The sequence below is a fragment of the Lonchura striata genome, chromosome 6, assembly GCF_046129695.1.
Source record: "Lonchura striata isolate bLonStr1 chromosome 6, bLonStr1.mat, whole genome shotgun sequence".
NCBI classification, from domain to species: domain Eukaryota; kingdom Metazoa; phylum Chordata; class Aves; order Passeriformes; family Estrildidae; genus Lonchura; species Lonchura striata.
The window spans coordinates 32,455,598-32,469,451 of record NC_134608.1 but is presented as its reverse complement, the minus strand read 5'-3'; the positions used below and the strand labels follow the sequence as shown (position 1 = coordinate 32,469,451).

The 13,854-nt window shown below is 36.0% G+C and overlaps 1 protein-coding gene across 12 annotated transcripts in view; it reads right to left on the bottom strand.

Moving 5' to 3' along the window:
* GPHN (gephyrin) overlaps positions 1-13,854 on the bottom strand; it is a 269,966-nt gene that overhangs the window by 229,993 nt on the left and 26,119 nt on the right. The window lies entirely within an intron of this gene.

Below are 13,854 nucleotides of genomic sequence, written 5' to 3'. Positions count from 1 at the left end.
TACCATGTCAGAAGGCAGTTAAACCTTTCTGCATGACTTACTGTCTTCCCCACTCAAAATTTTAAATTCCATTAATTTAAATGGCTCTTTTTATAAGCTCAAACGCACTCTTTACAAATAATGCAACAAACATACAGTTATGCAAAATAAAATACCTGATTTCATAACTGAAAAAAAATTCAAAGCAATTACCAATAACAAGTGCAACTATTTTGCTGCAACACCAGCATAAACAAGAAGCTTCTCAAAAACAATGCATAGGTTATCTATGCAAAAATGTGTCAAATTACTAGGAAGATATAGTTATTGAAAAGAAATTAATAAAACTGTATGTGAACAAAAAGACAACAGAATAACTGGCATCTTAAGTGCTTCCCATTCAATGCAAAAAAAGGCCTAAGATATTCAGGAACATAGAAAATTCATAAGTACACACAGGAAATATATCAGAATGCACTATATATAAGTGTGCAAACTCTCACAGCCAGGAACCACTAACCAAAAACACAATCAATCCAAAAGTAGTTTGTTTTAACTTGTAAGAGTCTCAAAACTAACACATGTCATTTTGGCTTGATATGGGTCCTACATGCTAATGTCCTAAAAAAACATCAAGTTCTTGAAGAAGTAAAGAATCTTTCAACTTTAGAACACTTCTGCTGCCTTCTTCAGCATCTGTCATTGAACATACGTGCCTTGTCCCAGTCACTATCAGGACTGGGACAAGTATAGTACGAAAAGGTAAGATTTTTTAAAAATATTAATATTTTATATTCTCATTTAATATCAAATTATGACCAACAGTAGTTTTGCATGAGCTGAAAAATTAGTTAATTTATTTCTGATTTCTGTATTTTCTGACTTTTCTAACATAAAATATGATGCATATTTATTATGTAGGACAATTTAACGTGAATGCATGGCTCAGAAGAGCCTGTACTGTTAGACATGATGGTGTTAAACAATATTCATTTCACAGTGAAATATGAGCACTAAAGAAAGCAAACAAATAAATAATAAAAAATATATATAAAAAAGAAACCAATCCCCAACTAATGAACAACAGTATGCAAAAAGCTATTAATGACTTTGCTATCCGACCAGAAGTCATTTACTCAGGATGTTTATGTAAATGCATCATATTTCTAAGAAAATACTTTTAAAAGCCCCCTTTTGCTTGACAGAACTATGTGTCACATAAAAATTAAAGATACTCTTCTTTACAACCCTAATATTAATTTTTCCACATACCTTAAGCATTTTAATAAGAAATTCTCCTTGCAAAAAATCCAAATTTTTTAGTATAACTGAAATGCTGACACTAAAAAAGCCCACCAAACCTACATTATTAGAAGCCATGCACAACACAATGTAATAATGCACCACTGTATTTCTAAAAATGAGTCTCACCAACAGTTGCACTTGTAACATTTTTAGCTGTTCAGCAGTATTTGCAGGGAGTTCCATTTTTGGTAAATACTTGCATAAATCAACAGATTGAAAATCAGAAACTTAAGGAAGAAAAGTGACAAATTCTAAAGGGATCTGAACAGATTTTAAAAAAAAAAAAATATTTCCTGCATATCCAGAAGTTTGAGATATACTATTATAACCCCAAACTCATGGAGTTAGTTTAGAACACACAGCAGTGATTCTCAAAGAAAAGAAATGAAGCTAGCCAGTAAATTGTTTCCTTCTCTCATCTTGAAAATATTGTGCAGTTTGCCCACATAAGTACTCCCTAAGAGATCAGCAGCTGCAGGAGGCCAGTGCAATGCCAAACAGCCCCAAAGCATAACCATGTTTTCATCTTATTGTTTATAGAAATCATGTAAGACCTTCAGGTCAGCATCTACCTTTATTCCTTTATTTTACACAAGCAAAAAGGGAATTCTATGCTGTATCTTTCTTAATCCCTAACAGGTACAAGAAACATCATGATTTCTTGAACAGTCTTTTCCTCATAAACAAAGCCTACATGCATTATGGGATAAAGACATTCTCATTATTAAGTGGTATCTCAAATTCTACAGTATTTAAGTTATCACCAATTTTCAAGAATTCTCTCCATGCAAAAATTCTGACACCTGACATACCTACAGCTTACTTAAAACAAGTTACACCTAAATATAAATAGATGTGTACACATAAACATATACACAGACACAAAACCATAACAATAATGCCTTACAAGAGAGAATCTGGGACAAGTTTAATGATCCACAATCAAATAAAGGATTTTGGTAATTTCAAACTGCAATTAAAGCTTTTTCACTCATTTCTTAAAATCATGTAGAAATACAGACACAAAAATAGGTAACTTCACCCTTCACAATTGATCCATATAGCAAGTTGTATTTATATTTGCAGCCTCTGTTTTAATAATCTTTAATGACTCAATTGATAAGTGGCCAGCAAGGAAGACTTCTCATTATCAGTCAAGTAACATCCTGACAGTAGCAACCATTAAGCTTCTGTAGAAATACAGCAGATCATATCTACCTTGCAAATGCTTATATTGCATTATCTAGGTACCCAAAGAAACTACACCTATGTAGTATGAAAGTGAGTTTGTTTTGTATCTGCTATCACGCTTTGGTAAGATGATGCAAAATTATCAAAAAACCTCCAAAAGTACATCCAAAATTTTGTGGTAGTCTTGTAGGTTGTGGCCCACTGATCTCTTTCAAAACTGCTTGAAACTAAATATTATTCTATATCCTCCTCATCCAAAACCTGTTCTATGTTACATATCAGTGAGGAGAATACACACCATATCAAACACCTCAAAAAAGTAAAAATGCATATTTTATCTGATGCCAACATATGTATTGCTTACTCAAAAAAAAAATTCTACAGATTACAGGGAAGTAGAAATTAATAATTAAGAATCTTAGCAAGGACATAAAAAATTATACGAGTAAATAAACTATATACTAAATAAGACTGGCCTGTCATACCCCTCAATCCCACTTCTGAACTGGTTTAAGGGGGAAGAAATAGTATCACCATCCTCTTGAGAACATCCACCTCAAAAAAACCTCTCATTCAATGAACCCCTATCATGGGCAAGGAACGGAGAGAAAATGGTACCCAGATGGGTGGTTTAGGTGGTACTCAGGAGCAAATGTTCCATTTCCTTCATTCTTATAGAACAGATACTAACAAACTGAAAGCACCTTGCAGTTCTAGGGATCAGAGGTTCAAGGAAACAAAGCAGTGATGAAAACTAGACACATGTTGGAAGGAAGCAATATAATATAATGGAATGCTTTTTCCTCAAAGGACTCTTTGAACAAGGCAACAGATTGAAAAAAATCCCCTGGATTAGAGTAGTCATGAAGAATACATTTCTACTCAAAACATTAGGCCATATCATGAGGGGAAAGAAGAGAAGGGGATAGGCATGACTAGCTGAACAAACAGCTAGAACAACTTCTAGAATATCAGATTAAAAAGGTGCATCTCAAAAGTGAATTTAGAAGAGTAGAAAGGAAATGTCTTAGCATAAAAAGTTTCTATGGGATGCAGAGAGAAACACACGTGGGCAGCTATCTTTTTCTTTGGCAGATGTTCTCAAACATCAAGATGAAGTATTTAGTGTTTTGTGCAAAACCTGTTGAAGACAAATTTCTGGCACCAACCATGAGGCAAAATTCAATTCATTTGCAATTTTTTATTATAGCTTCTGTTCTGCCTCTACTTGTTTCTGATATAAAGCTCTCAGATCCAGCATGCTTATTTATATGGAACATATATCCTTGAAAGAATCCCAAAGTACCCAAAGCTTACACACAAGCATACTCAGCAACTGCTTACACTTTTGTCCAACAGAACAGAACAGCTTATATACAAGTATTTTCCCCATTTATAGCCCAAAGATGATTTAGCTTTGATTGGCAGCCAATGTGCCTTTCATAAAGATGAACAAAGTTCATCACACTTTCTGAGATTCTTGCATACCACACATGTTCTTAGGATTCACCATCACTAATGAATTAGTGGGCAGTATTCCACAGTGGATGTTTACATATTAAAAGAATTATCTCGACACCTCACTTGTCTGTATTTCAGATCTAAGAGGGAAACGAAGCACCATATATTTAGACTAGGTTTTACAAGGTACACTTCTAAAATAAACTTCTCAAAATGGTAATTGAGTACTTTGAATAATCTCAGTCCAACATCCAAGTTTGGTACTATTGACCTACTGCTAATTATGTAGCCACATTTTCTACTGACTTTTCTATTTACTTTCATTTGCTATTTTTTTAAAAATAGTGTTTCCCCAAAGGGAAAACAAGAAGCCTTCAAGAACTATTTTAGGTTCTGAATAAGCAGTTTGTTTTAAACATATTTTTACTACTGTACTTCAACCTGTTGTAAGCAGTCCTGATTAAATGACAAAAGCCTAGAGGTGACCTGACTGTACCTGTTCTACCAAAAGGAGATCAGTGGGGAAAAGACATCCATTATACACCAAGCCAGGCAATAGAACAGCTAGGTATTGCTAGGTCACAATCATCCCAGAAATATTCCTCAAATACATAGAAAGGTAAGCATGAAACAAAAGACACTAGAGAACAGAATTCCCTTCAAGGAGGTTATCTCTACCTGTCAGATCATGCAAATTCTAACATCTTTGCCAAGATATTCATCTGGCAGGGTGGAAGAGACATTGGCATTCCAAATACAGACGCCCTTCCTGATGTGATTTTCATGCCTGCATTACCAAGGAAGAGTACAATCACTGATTAAGGCATTCAGGATGGTCAGGTACATGTCAGATTGATGTGAAAGTTCTGTACCACTGAACTTTATCATTTTCTCTCAGGGTATGTGTAGAAATATAGGTCTTTTAAAACTTGATCAGATGAAGGAAGTAATTTGGAGCTTAAGGGTTTCCACAACAAGTTTTTTTGTCTGTTAGTGTCTCAGTTTGTAATGCAAGATATAACCAAAAGTATGTATTCTATTACCATCTGTTAAAGCCAGGTTGGGCAGTGTTCTTTACCTCTCCCACAACCAATCCTCCCTTCAGGAGATATCTTCTGTTAATGGGCCATTGAGTCTCACTACATGACTGATACAATTACATCATCCCACTATGAGATACTCCACCCAGGGGAAGCAGCCAAGCATTCCTACCTGGATACAATCTGAAATTTGGAGCACCACAAGCAGCCTTTATCCACTGGATTCCCAGAGGAAAACCAAACCCTTCTATGCCACCCCTGGACCTTCAGAAAAAAGCTACACCCTTCTGCAGGATCACTGCTTCAAGAGAACCACATCTGTCACTCCAGGAGGACTGCAGCCACCATTTAATTGGACTGCTACTAACACCCTGACCAACAGGGTGTCAGGTTGTATTCTGACTCTATCAGTGTTTTTGTACTACTGCATTTTATTTTAATTTTCCTATTAAAATTGTAGTTCTGACTTTGGATCTCCCACTGGTTTGCTTTCAAAACAGTACAGTTAGTTTGAAGAAATGGCTTTAAAAGCCAAGGAATAAAATCATAAGTACACTTTGTAACTTTAGCAGAAATTCTGGTCAAATTCTGGTCTCTTGCTCTCACCTTGACTGTCCCTTTTGCTGTGCCAACAGAACAATTTCTGCAGCAATTTTAAAAACAACAGATAAATCAAACACAATCATGAAACCATAAAAAAAATAATGAAGGATACACTAATGTAACTTACACTGCAGCTCCACAAACTGCTGTGCTGGTACAAACAGGGAGTTGGACTTGGTATACAAACATCCAGTAAAGGAGAGGGAGAACAACAATTGCTACAAAAGGAAACGTCATACTTTCCTGTTCAATCTTTCTGATGTCAATGCTGCTTTATCTTTGAGACAACTCCTTAGCAAATTTCAATCAAGAATGAATAAATTTTAATATAATAAGTAATACAGGATACAGACAATAGTCCATAATCCTTGTAATTAGAAAAAAAAATTGAGTTATAAAGCTGACTTTACCCACTGCGGGATGTAAGAAGCAGGGTGTGATATTAAAATATGACTCAGTGACCCAGGGGATATTCTGTATAAGGTATGTCGTGTATGCTTGGCAATTCAGAGCAGAAATACTAATCTCTATATCTCTATACCAACATTAACTGTGCCTGGTTCATATCCCTGTTGTACGATTTCTAGAAGCATTGCCATTAAAAAATTAGTCATGTCTCCAGAACAGTTTGCAGGTTGCAAAGACTAATTTACTATCTGTAATTAGAGCTTTGCCTATGTTATCAAGATGTAACACCAGGCACAGAAAAAGGATCCTGGAATAGGAAGCTTTACTTGTAAAGATCTCTGGAATAAAATGATCCACTTAGAATATTACATAAAAGAAATCAGCATCTGAAAAAACTGTAATTATTTCAGAAAAAAAGTCAATCTAAACAAGTCAGAGAACATAGCAAAGGCTGCTATGGACTCTTCACAGCTCCCTTGAAAGTCCAACATCCAACAGCCACTCCTGTCTCTTCTCCTGCCAGGGTAATGTTCCACAAATCAGAAGTCCTTTTCTGTCTCTGCCAGCAATTTCAGTGAATGGAAAAGCAAAATATCTGGACTTGTTATGTGGTTTTTTTTTAACATCAGAAGTTGAGAAATGGACCTAAGGGAGTCTGTCTGCTGCAGAAGACAAATCTGGGAATTGCAATGTTTTAAGCATACCGAGAACAGTACAAGAAACAGGCAAAGCATAGCAAAAATAAAGATGGTAGAAGCCTGTCAGAGATAAAATTGAGTTACTTGATGGGGGTGGGGGGAGGTCCTTATTCAAAATTATTCATATCACAAAGGCAAATGCATATGTAACTGCAAATCATCCAATGGCATGCTACAAAAAATAAGACTTTTATCAGTAGAAAATTTAGTTGCCTGACCACAAGTGTCAATAAATCACTATTCAGCATAACAAACTCAATTTACAGGGTATTTAAGAATTAATTATAGCAAACTACCTCCCTAAAAATAACTTTTTCTTATGCTTAGTGAAACTGAAACTAGAACTCTCTCACAGCTTGTCCCTTGAGGGCTACATATATGACCATCCTTCATACTGCATGAAAGAAATTTTCAACTCAACAAGTAGATATTTTTTTTTTTCTCACAGAAAATGTATACAGGTATCACTAGTGAGATTTAAGCAGCAGAGAATACTGAGGAAGGGAAAATTCAACAAAAATTCTATGTTAAGAAAAAAAATAATTACTACTACTACTGCTGATGACTATAAAGTTATGTTTAAATAACCTCTCTGCTGGAAAGAAGATCAAAGGCATTGTGTTGTTAGAGTAATTTTTAAAAAACAGCACACTTTTATCACTCTTTTCTTCCACATAATGCATTTTCTAGCCATGTAAATATCATGGCTCCTAGGAACACTCTTCAACTTCTGACTGGGCAGATCTTCTTTTTGTATATCTAGAAAATATAAATTGATCCAAGACTTCCCTGTATATTACTTGCAGATAGGACCAAAAAAATACAAGAGCTTCAGTTCAGTCTAATGAGAGTCTCTAGTGCTCTTATATGCAAAGTATGCTTGTTCTATGGGTGTTTTAGGCATGGACAGGGAGTAGTCAAAACAGGAACACAAAGTCCACTTTTGAAAACAAAGTTCTAGTTGCCTACTGTTACATTCTACAAAGACAAATCAATCACTTCTTATAAAGCATAAATAACAGTTATTTGTAAGGGGAGGACTCAGGCTTTTAAGATCACACATTTCTATTCTCATAAAAATTAAATACAGAAGCAATTGATCCTGAAACAGAATTCAATAGCTGAAGAAAGAAAATTTAGATTTTATTAAGGGGCATTAATATATTGCCACTTAAAACTGAAACCTCCTCTATAATTCAATTTTCTCAACTACCATGTTTTCAAGTCTAATGATAATTGGTACTGTTCAGCTCAAACAGTAAATTCAGACTTCTCCTAGCCTGCAGAGGTAAAATTATATTCATGACAGACTAGAAATATAAGTGTAAGAAGCTGCTTAAACATCCCTTCCAAGCCCTGCACATTGATAGAAGTAGGAAGGTTTATTGTGGATATTTTTCTGAATCCCCTTTACTCTGTCACAATTTGTTTAATTATAGACAAGCCATATAAAAACACTAAGCCACACAGAGTTCCATTAACAAAGCAAATCCTAAAAACATTCTCCCCTCTGCTCTTCACAGTAATTTGAAACATGCTGATCCACACAGTTAGGGATAGGATGCTCTCTTTCTACAAGAAGATGACAAGAGTAGAACATACAAATAGAAAGAGGCAACAAAGGAGGAGAATAAAAGCATCACTCACTGACAAGACTCAGGAAGACTTGTTTTGCTGAACATAAATGAGAACAAGAAAATATCCAATGGGTATTGTTAGTGAGAAAGGAAGTTCAGGAAAACAAGTCTTCTGGCGGATGGGTGAAAACAGCCCAGTGATAATGATGAACAAAAGCCTGAAATGTCTCATTTTTTCCTGTTCCATACAGACAAAGCTTGCTCCAAATAACTGCAAGTACTGCTGGGGTTTGGGAAAGGGCAGAAAGGCTAACACTATGGGACCAACAGTTTTGGAATACTTAGTGTAGCTGTATTCAGGACCTTGGGGCTAGAAGGCATCCACCTAAGGCAGCTGAAAAGGTTGGCCAATATGATTATGAGATTGCTAACAGCTACCAAAAATTCTGAAGTTGAGGTGTTTGAGGGGTCCTAAGGTTTCAAAAAAGGCTAATCCCTAAAAAAGGTGAAAAGACCCACAGAACAGGCCAGATAACCTGAACTACAAAGTACTAAAGAAGCCCACATGGAGCATTCCCTCCTAGAGTCAATTTTCAAATACAAGATGGACAATAAAGTAACCAGAAACAGCCAACATTGTTTTACCAAGGTCAAATTACCAACCTGACTGCCTACTTTAATGATATGACTACTTAGGTAGCTAAGGAAAAAACTATGGATTTCATGGAACTAAATCTCAGTAAGGTTTGCAGGTACCATCTCATACAGCATTGTCTGGAAGCTGAGAAGCACAGACTGGAAGAGTAAACTGTTAGGTTAAAAATCGGGCATTCTGCCTAGATCAAAAAGCAACAATAAACGAGTCAATATTCACTTAGCAGCTCGTAAAGTCCAGAATATGAAAGAGGTTAATATTGGGGCCCAAATGGTTAATTTTAAATTGTGCTGTGTTTTTTTTATTAGTCTGTTTTTTTTTCTTTAAATCAGCACCCTGAATGATGAGATAGCCTACACACCATGAAATTTGAAGAGAGCATTGCATCATAGGGAGTAACAATTCAGATCAATGTCAGAGCTCCAACTCAGAGAACCCAAGAAACCTGAGTACTAAGCAAAATAAGAAGCTTAGTACTTCTTATTTTGTGTTGTGTCCAACAGATCCAGGCAAGTTACTGTTCTTTCCTACACTGCACCTGGAAGAGTGTGTTCAGTTTTGGATCTCTAGCTGAAATGTAATCTTGAAAAATTAGAGAGGGTTGAGTAGAGAGTACCAAGATGGTCAGGGGCCCAAAGCAAATGCACAAAGACAGATTGTGAGAGTTAAACTTAAGTCAATCTGGCAAAGACAAAGCTAAAATGTAACCTAGCAGCAACTCAAAAATATCCAAAGTGTAATTCCAAATTATTGCAATAGCAATAAAAATATGGCTTGGCTATTCAGATTGAGCACAAGACCTCCAGAGGTTCTAGCCAAACAATTTCTATGATTCCATTGTTCCACAATTCCTTGTTCCACAAATTCCAGAGACAACAATGACTCATTTTTTAAGACAGGCAAAATTTTCATTTCTACAAATGCAAACTTGGGTTAAGTTACTTTAAAAGCCCTCCCCTTATTAAAGAACTCAGTCATCCTAAGTAAATATCTTAACACTTGAGCTCAGGAGACTACAAAGAGATTTTTTCAAAAGCAAAAAAGCATGTTTGTTACTTGTTAAGAGTCCTTATGTGTCCTGGTTTCACCTGGGATTGAGTTAATTTTCTTCTTAGTAGCTGCTACAGTGCTGTTTTTGATTTAGAACAAAAATATAATGTCAATAACTCACTGATGTTTTAGTTGTTGCTAAATGGTGTTACTATAAATCAACGATTTTTCAGTTTCCTATGTTCGGCCAGTCAGGAGATGCACAAAAGCTGAGAGGCAGCATAGCCAGGACAGCTGACCCAAACTGGCTAAAGGAATACCATATCACTGAAGCTCATGCCCAGTATATGAATTAGGGGGAATCATCTGGGACAGGCTGATCACTGCTGGGGGACAGGCTGGGCATCAGTGTGGTGCAGCATTGTATTGTGCAACATTAGCTTCTCTTCAGTTTTAATCCACTTGGAATAAACAGGAATTTATTCCTATTGCAGCAAATAATATAGGAGGGTTAATGGTTTATGGGGGGGTAGGGGGTGGTTCCTGTAGTTGAAATTTAACAACAGTTTATCAGGATGGGCCTTGGAGAGAAGCCAAGTAGGAACTACTATGGAATAGACTGTGTTTTTGTCTTTTGTTTTGGGAGGATTGGCAGTTGGATCCAATCTTTAACCTTATTATGGGGTAATAGGTTTGGTGATGGTCTCTGCTACAGGGTCAGGTGGTTATTGAGTTAGCCTTCTCTTTTCATTAGTGTTACTTATGGGGGCTTTGGGTGGGATATTGTTGGGGTTTGTTAATTCTTGTCTCTCTCTTTCCCTCTCTCTCTTCCCTCACCTTTTCTCCCCTCCCCATTATTATCATTGTCATAATTAGTATTATTCTATTTTATTTTGTTTTATTAATTAACCTGTTCTTACTTCAATCCATGAGGCTGTTCGGGGTTGTTTTTTTCAGATTCTCCTCCCCGCAGCAGGGAGAAAGGGGGGGAAAGCGAGAGAGCAGACACATGGCTACTTTGTTGTTGAGTCGGGTTACACACTAACAATAAGGTACTTCACTAGACAGACAAACCTGAGATCTGCAAGAAGCATTAATACCTTCTGCTACAGCATGACCAAATTCCACTGAGAGCCTTTCATAATCATTGACCGTACAATTACTTTAAAAACATGCAAAACACATTGCAGCAAAAAAATATAAATTCATAACAAGAAGTTACTCAGCACATTTAGAAGGGCTTTTCCAGAATTTAGAGCAAACAATTGTTGTATTTTAGAAGAATTTGCTTAGATTCCAATCATTGGTCAACTGGTCAGAAGGACAAAAGTTAAGAGGTCTGAACAAAAGGCAAGCATTATTGCATTCATGAAGCAACAAGACGTGCTCCTTTACCCTGAAAAGCTACTGAAAACAGCATGCAGTTCTGTCTTCAGAACTCTAACAAAGCTGAAGGAATAAAGTAACAAAAATGTACAATTGTCATCTGTTCTTTCTTATGGACAGTATAATCATTGTGTCTTACCATCTTTAAACTATTTTCATATATGCCTTTACCATTTTTATTTAAAAAATTACCAAATCAAAAATCTAAAATGTGCCAAAGGCATTATAAGAAAAATTTTACTTTTAACACATACACATTTCTCAAAACCCTTTTGATATCATCTCTCAGACTAATTCTAAAATTCTAAGTAGAACTCTAAAATTCTGAGCAGAACAACAGCCTGATTTTTTAAACCAAAGCCCTTCATCTGACTGCACGCTCTAGACCTGTTCCATGCATTCAAGTTGTCCATGGCAGCACTACCCCAAAATAGTTAAAAAAACCACCAGCAAAATAAACCCAAATCTTTTAAACAGACTATAAAGCAAAATGACGTTATTTGTTCAGCCAGTCACCTGCACAGAACTGCAAGCTGCAATTCCTCTTGAAAAGCATCAGCTCCCTTTCACAAAACTATCTACAGCCTGCCAAATTTAGGATGGCAAAATTTCTTAAGAAGCTAAGAACCAGACTAACTTCGTTAATGGGATTCTTGAGAGCGATGTTCAAGTAAAAAATGCTGGAGTTTTGGTTTTTTTTTTTATAAAATGTTTATTTTGAAAATATTTAAACCTGAAACCATTGAATAACTGCTATCTACTATAAATTTTTCTTTCGCATGCCTAGAGATCAAAACTGTAGTAGAATGATGGTTATACACAGCACAGGAAGCTTATATTGCCAAAATCTCAAGGCCAAGATAGAAAGCAGGGGAATGGACATCAAGAATACCGCCAATCCATCTACTACTAAACTGGCAAGAATTTCTACTACTTGATGAAAATAAAGCTGAACTCTTTTACCTCCTTGCCAAAATCAGGGTGAAGTCTATAGCAGAAGGCAAGAAGCCAGTATATACAGATGGCCAATGTGCTGGGCAACCCTGTTCTGGTTAAGATCTACATTCTCCTGCACAACCCGACCAAAGAGTGATGCTACAGATGGACTAAATAAGCCAACGTCTACCCCAGAGTTCTGAAATGCAGAGCTAAAACAAACACAGTAGTTCAGGTTGTTATTTATTGACAATTATTTCAGGTCACGTAACTTATAAAGGGCTGGGATTTCTGAAGACACAGTATGCACACAGCAGCCAACACCACAGGCTTTTCTGCCAGATCCAACTGGGTCAAATGCCTAATCGGCACTTCACACCTTGGGGAGTTATGGCACAGATTCTGCCCTCATCTCTAATTGCAAAAGAATGCATGGAAGATGCAGGTGATACTTCTGATATCCTTCATTGTTGCACTACATTCTCACTCTGCCTGCACACTTTTCTCCATTTTTATTGAAAAGAATTTTATATTAAAATCAAATCTTTTGTTTGGAAAACATAGTTCCCAGGTTCAATTTCTCTAGCTGTTCTGCAGCCCAGAATACTTTCTGGTTTTTACCCCTGATTTTTGACCCTGATACATGACACTGTTTTTAAAAACTCATGTATACTTTTAACTCATAAATATTAATGAATATAAATGCCATTAATACCAATCATAAGTAAGTTGCACAGCTAGATAGAAGAGTAACACTGTATGAGAAATCAGGGTACTAAGTAAATAAGACAAAAGAGTTTAAAAAAGTTAAGTTACTGAAGTATTTTCAGACTTTTATCTAATTCTTAGTAGCTTTTAAAACATCAACAAAATCCTAGCGTAAGTCATTTGTAGCTAGTACTACACCTTTGTTATTTGCACTGAATTCAGAAGATGTCTGTGATAATCTGAAATAGAATTTTTTTTACCATTTAGGGTGCAAAATATACTGGCTGTTTTCTCTGTAGTCTTGGAATGCTGATCATTTGCATTCTCTGACCACAGGTAATTACACAGGCAAACACATGCTGTTACTTTGCACTCTGCCAGCTGTATTCACTTGTTCCCTCACCACTTAAAGCACAGTCCTGTGAAGACTAACATATTCATTTCCACTGAGAGCACCAACATGTTTAACTGAAGTTAATGTGAAAATTCACAACAAAATGCTAAATATGTGTAAGTAGTAAGTCTTCACAAAGCTCTTCCACCCCTAAATTTAGAACATTTAAGCAGCATTTTTTCTAGTGTAAATATATTTATTACAACAGTATTTAAGCATCTGTAAAACAAATTAGACATTGAGAGTTCTTCCTAATAATTCTAAATATGACTTGCATTGCAAAGGAGTTAGTGGTCCCAAGTAAGATTAGGATTTGTAGTCTGAAAAACAGACAAGACAAATACAATTAAGCAAAAAGACTGAATAAAGAGTGTGATGTTTTGCATTCCTATTAATTTCAATGTGACAGTTGGTGCTAATTAGAAGATACTTCTGCAAGGAGCTTAGAAAGTAACATATTAACATTCACCACTCAATTCCTCCCAAGTCCTTGCATTCTATTTCTGTCTTTGGCACCAAGTAT